Source organism: Hippopotamus amphibius, chromosome 15 (genome assembly GCF_030028045.1).
Source record: "Hippopotamus amphibius kiboko isolate mHipAmp2 chromosome 15, mHipAmp2.hap2, whole genome shotgun sequence".
NCBI classification, from domain to species: Eukaryota; Metazoa; Chordata; class Mammalia; order Artiodactyla; family Hippopotamidae; genus Hippopotamus; species Hippopotamus amphibius.
Genome location: NC_080200.1, coordinates 32,991,622 through 32,997,849, shown reverse-complemented (window position 1 = coordinate 32,997,849; position 6,228 = coordinate 32,991,622).

The following is a 6,228-nucleotide window of genomic DNA, read 5'->3' as shown; positions in this document are numbered from 1 at the left end:
TGGATGAACAAGGTTGCCTTTTCCAGCTTCCGCTTGCATGGTCATTTCCTGGTCCTGACGACCCCCCCGCCCCAAGTGAGGGAGGCCTGTGTGTCTTTGTGTCCATTTAGAAGGGTTGGTGCTTGATGCCAGCATGATATCCAAATCTTGATTTTGGACTTACCAAACTACTGTTGGGAGTTTGTTTCTTGTCTTAATCTCCCTTAACTCTTGCAGTCACCTGAGTGTCCACTCTTGATTTCGCGTCTCTCTCTGCCTCTGTCTCTGTCTCTCTCGCTCTTTCCTTTTGTTGATTTCTTCAAGGCAAGCCATCTTTTTCCTCCTCCTCCTCCTCCTCCTCCTCCTCCTCCTCCTCCTCCTCCTCCTCCTCCCCCCCCTCCTCCTCCTCCCCCACCACCCTCCTCTTCCTCTTGCTCCTTTCTCTGCCCCCCTCCCCCCTCCCTCCCTCCTCCCCCCGCCCTTTTAAAATGGAAGTCTAACAGACTGACAAGAGTATATTGGTTTTCAGGTGTATACCCTAGCGAGTGGCTATGTTTACACATGGCCCAGGGATCTCCGTGATAAGTCTCGTTACTGTCTGTCACCATTCGATGTCATGACAGTAGGATGGACTCTATTCCGCCTGCTGTACATGACATCCTGCGAGTGAGTTGTTTATTTCATAACTAGAAGTGGGCACCGCTTCCTCTCCCTCACCTATTGCACTCGTCTCCCTCTTCCCCCCTCCCTCCCTCCTCTGGCCACCCCCCATTTGTTCCTTTTAGGTGTCGAGGAACCTGTTTGCGGTTCCTTCTTTGTGTTCATGTGTGTGTATTGCTGTGTACGTTCTTCACAGACATGATAGTCTCGCGACCTGAGGTATCTTGTGTAGCGCAATACCCTCTGGGTCTCTCCATGTTTCCGCGGATGGCAAGACCTCATTCCCTGGTAGGGTTGAGTCATAAACGCGCGCGCGCCTGTGTGTGACTAGGTAGAGACGTATGCACACAGAGAGCGCTATCGGTATGTCCCTAACTATGGCTACATAGGGATAGGTGTGGATACACATACACGTGTATGTATGTGTCACCCTCACCCCCTCGGTGGGCACGTAGTGGAGTTGCTGGGTCACGTGGTAGTTGTTGGTGCAGTGCTTTCAGGGACTTCTGTGCTGTTTTCCGTAGTGTCATCTGTTGTCGGGGAGCCATTCTGTCAGGCGCCAGGTGATATCTCTGAGTCCTCCAGCATGACATGGTGGTGGTCTCTCTCAGCGTGAAAAATAGGTGTCCCGTCAGGAGCCACTTTCCTCTGCCGTTTGGAACTTGCTGTCGCGATTCCAGATCCTGGGCCTGGCCGTGTATGCTTGTGCAGAGAAATGCCAGCGCTTTCTATCATACCCTCCATTTAAAAAAAAAATGGTTCTGTATTTGATGGGCTGCGTTGGGTCTTTTTTTGCTGTGCGCGGGCTTTCTTTCCGTTGCGGTGAGTGGGGGCTCCCCTTCGTTGTGGTGCGCAGGCTCCTCATTGCCAGTGGCTTCTCTTGGTGCGGAGCACGGGCTCCAGGCACGGGGGCTTCAGGAGTTGCGGCACATGGGCTCAGTCGTTGTGCCTCACGGGCTTCGTTGCTCCGCGGCATGTGGGACCTTCCTGGAGCAGGGATCGAACCCGTGTCCCCTGCAGTGGCGGGCGGATTCTTAAGCAGTGCGCCAGCTAGGCAGCCCCAGTTGTTTCTTGTATTTCAGGGAAAGGTTTCCTTTGGCTTTTGGTTTTGTCCCCGCCCCCACCCCCCAAGAAAGGTACTGTTGGTTGCTTTGTTGACAGTGGAAAACTGTGTTGCGGTTGCTGTTGGAGTGGTGGGGGTCGTCGTCCTTGTTGCTTTGTTTCCTTTGTGGGCGTTGTTTTCTGTTGGTTTTTTCTGGCTTTGTTTCCTTGTGGATGAAAATGCCTGGTCTTGGTCTGCTCTGTTCAGGCCTCCTGCCCACTTTCCCCATCGGGTTGCTTGTTCTGGGGGGGCTGCGTTGCATGAGGCCTTGCCCTGTTTTGGACAGGAACCTCTTATGGGACATGCTTGAGGTTTTCAGATGCGTGTGTGTGTGTACGTGTACACGTGTGTGTGTCTGTACGTGTACACGTGTGCATACACGTACATGTGTGTGTGCCTTTACGTACTCCTTGAAGGGCCACAGCAGTCCCAGAGCTTGACTTTGACTTTTTGGTAGTTTGGCTTGGTTTGATTTTGGTGGGACGACAGGTCACTGTGAACCTTTACTGTAAATCTCTCTCTCACACGCACGCGCGCGCGCGCGCGCGCACACACACACACACACACACACACACACGCACGCACGCACGCACACTCACCACGTTGCATTGTGTAGATGTCCTGGAACGCGGTTTCTTTAGTGGATGGCTGTTGACTCGCTGCTCCCCGCCCCCCTGCCCCCGCCCGCCGGTGACTGTGGTCAGTCCATTTTGAAATCCACGTTCTGACCTCAAGGGCATGTTCCCCACCCACGCACCCATGTGTTCTCTTTGGACTTTGTCGCGGTCTGTGCGGAAATAGATGTTTGTTTCCATTTGTGTGGGGCCAGAGTGTATGTTTACTTTCGTTTCTAGCTTCCGGGCTCTGCGTATCAGCTTTCCAAAGCCCTTCCCCGTGCCAGAAGGGATGAGTTCCTGCGTCGTTCTCTGAGCGCTTGCCTGGTTTCGTTTCGCTGGTCCCCGCCTTCCCTCCCTCCCTCCCTCCCTCCCTCTCACCCTCCGGGGAGCTGGGGATCTCGCTTGTGGCACTGTGGGCGTCTCCGTGGAATTCCCCGCGCCCCCCCCCCCCCCCATGGCCTGGAATCGCGTCCCCTTCCAGGCAGCCTCCCGGCGGCATCTTGCCAGCTACCCCCGCCCCCGTGTGCTGCCGGGGATCGGGACGCGCCGTGTCGTGTCGTGTCGTGTCGTGTCGGGCCGGGAGCTAGCTCCGAGGCGGACCCCTCGGGGCCGCGCGGGACGCCCGCCCCGCTCCGGGAGGAGCTCGGGCGTTTGGGCGGCCCGGCGCTCCGGCGTCCTCGGTGGCCGGCCGGCGACCGGGATCCGGCCCGGGGACGTTCGAGCCGGTTGTCGGGCGCCACCTGGCGGCCGCTTTTATATTGTCCCTTCCCTCCGGAGCTCCGGCGACCTTGTCGAGGGCTGTGACTCAGCCGCCGGGCCCGAAGCAGAGTTCCGGGAGGCGGGCGACGCTGGTGCTGGCAGCCCCGGTGGCGCCGAGGCGTAGGCGCCTCCTGCTGTCGCCTGAGATTGGGCCTGCAGATCTATGGGGCTGTGACTGCCGCCGCGCTCCCGAGCCGGGGCTGAGGGGCCGCCTGGCCGGGTCGACCAGCATGCGCCCGTGCCCCTCCGGCCGCGGGAACCCATGTCGGGTCGTGCCGCCGCGGTGGGAGAGGAGAGGGTCTGCCGCGCCCGGAGCGCCTGGGACTTGGTGGCCCGGCCTTCTCCTGGGCCGCCCTTGGGAGCGTTCGTTCCCCGACCCCCCCCACCTCCCTTTCCCGGTGCCCCCCGCGTCCCGCTCCGGAGGTGGGGACCGGCTCGGGCCGAGCGTTGAGGCCGGTGGAGGCCGCCACGGGCTCGGTGGTGGACGCGCGTGCGTCCCGGTCGTCAGATGCTTTCGGGCCGATGGTTTTCCGAGCCGGACTCCAGAGGTGAGGACCGGCCTGGGCCGCCAGCGGTGACCCGGAGAGGCTGGCCCGGGCCTGGGTGCGTTGCCCCGTGGGCTCCGGGCGTCTCCCTGGAGAAATGGGTTCAAGTCCCGATGGGTCCGGAGACGTGGACGGACCGGCCCCTGCTCGCGCAGGTGGCCGGCGAGGGTGCACCCGGCCTGTCAGCGTGCCCGCGTGGGTCCCGGTCGTCGGACGCGACTTTGTCTCCCCCCTCCGCTCTCCACCCCGAGTCCGGGCCGGGAGGTGGGGACTGGCGCGAGCCATACTGGGTGGCCCGGGGAGGGGCTCCCGGGCCCGGGCGTGGTCCCTCATGGGGCCCGCTCATCGGAGGCGGCTCGGAGGGGTGCTGTGTTTCTTTCTTGGAACCAAGTCCTGGCCCGGAGACTCGGATGGACCGGTGCCTGCCCGCGTGGGGGGACCGGGGAGGGCGTCCCCAGCCCGCTCCCTCTCCCCCGTGTCCCCGGCCCACTCTGCCACCCCTCCATCCCCGGGTCGACCAGGTGGCCCCGGGCGCTCCGGGGCAAGTGTGGATGGGGAAGTGTTGGGGGCAGGTGGCCGGACCGAGGTTCCGGGGGCCCCCGTGAACCTCGTGGGTGGGCCCCGCTGTCGGGCGCGATGATTTCTTCCGCCGGAAATGGGGCCTTTTTGCCACCAGATAGGTGCTGATACGGTGTTCTTCTGCGTCTGTCGCCGATAGACGCTGGGGCTCCGGACGCGGGCAGGACTCCGGGCTGGGGGCGGCTGTCTGACGCCCGGCTCGGTCCTTGCCGCTTGAGCTGCCCGCTTGGGCCTGCGCGCCGGCTCTTGCGTGCGCGTCCGGCTGCCCCGACCCGCGGTGCCGCCTCCGGCCTCTGGCTGAGCCCGAGGGCGGCGGGGCCAGGTGGCGTCGGGTGCTCGACCCTGTGCGCTGCCCCCGCTGCAGGCACCCGGTGGTGAGTGGCCGGCACGACCCCACCCCACAGGCTCTGTGCCCCGTGTCAGGCGTTCTCGTTCTGGGGTGGCTGGCTGCTCTTTGCCCGAGACGAAGGGGCGCCGGCGAGGCGGAAGCGGGCCTCCGTGTGATGGGTCTTCGCCGTGCCTCCCCTGCGGGCCTCCCCCGCCGTGGCTTTAGGCTGGGTGGGTCAACCGATTGATGTGGTGGTGCCACGCTCCGCTGGGCTGGGCCTAAGCCGTGCCAGACGAGGGACGGACGTTCCTGGGGGACGGGACCGCTCTTCTCGTTCTGTCCGCGGGCTCCTCGCCTCTCTTCCGCCCCGCCTGCCGGGGTGTGCGGAAGGCAGGGGTGCGGCCTCCGGCCCCGAACCCGCGGTCTCCCGCCCCCGCCTCCCAGCGTGGGCGGGGACCGGGGTCCTCGGACGCAGCAGACGCTCTCGCTGTGCCTCTTTGGCGTACGCCTCGCGAGCGGCCCTCCCCGCGGCGGGGAGGGCCGCCCCGCCGCCACGCTGCGCGCCCCCCGTCGGTGTGCGAGCGTGCCGCGCCTGGCCCTCCGTGGTGCTCCTGGAGCGCTCCAGGTCGTCCCTCAGGTGCCCGAGGCCGAGCGGTGGTGTTGTTCCCCTTTCCCAGCGTGTCCCTCGGGTCTCCGCCACCGTGGCGGGTGCCGTGAGCGGCTTTCTCTTGGGGGGGTCGAGACGGTAAGGGAGGTGCGCCCGCCTGTTCCCCCCGGCGGTGGGGCCAGGGGCCGCCTCGTTGTGCTGGTCCTCAGCGGCGTGCCGTGGGGGCCTGAGCTTGGCCGAGCGCACGCCCCGTGTGGTCCCCACTACGTGGGGGGCTGCGCGCGGGCGTGGGAGCGATCGTGGGGGCCGGGGCCTGTGAGAGAGGGGGCTGTGTCACGCATCTTGGGCGTGCTCCCCCTCGAGGGCCCGAGGGGCGAGCCCGAGGGCAGCAAGCCTTACCGAGGTCGTGCCCCGGCCCTGGCCGCGAACGCTCCCGTGGGCCGTGTGCTTACCCATATCGCAGACCCCCTCCCCTCCAGGCGACTGGAGGAGGTGTAGGCGGCTCACGGAAGCGCCTCTGCGGGCCCGAAGGAGAGGCGCTGAGTGGGGGATGACGCGCCCTCGGTGAGAAAGCCTTCTCTAGCGATCCGAGAGGGAGCCTTGGGGTACCGAACCCCCCAGCTGCCGCCCCTCCCAAGTGTGCAGTGGCCACCGTGGCGACTGCCAGAGCACGTGGGTAGACCCCCTCGCCTCCGCGGGAGGGGTGCGCCGGTCCCGCGGTGGGGCCGAGCGCCGCTCTTTGCCTACCGTGGCCCGCGCCTCCCCCCTCCGAGTCGGGGGAGGGTCCCGCCGGGCCGAGCCGAGCCGGTGTCCGAGGCGCGGGGTGGCGTGTGTGCGTGCGGGGTCGCCTCCGTTGGCGAGCCCGGAGGGGGGGACCCCCCCGGTCCCGGCTCCCCAGTCCCGCAGCCACGGGGAGCCCTGCCGCGCCTGCCCTTGCCTCGAGCCGCAGCCGGCGGCGGTGTGTGGCCCTAGGTCGGGCCGCCTGGCTCGGGAGCGTTTCCCCAGGACGTGTGAGCCCTTGGGGTCGGCTGAGGTGGTGATGGATGTGTGGA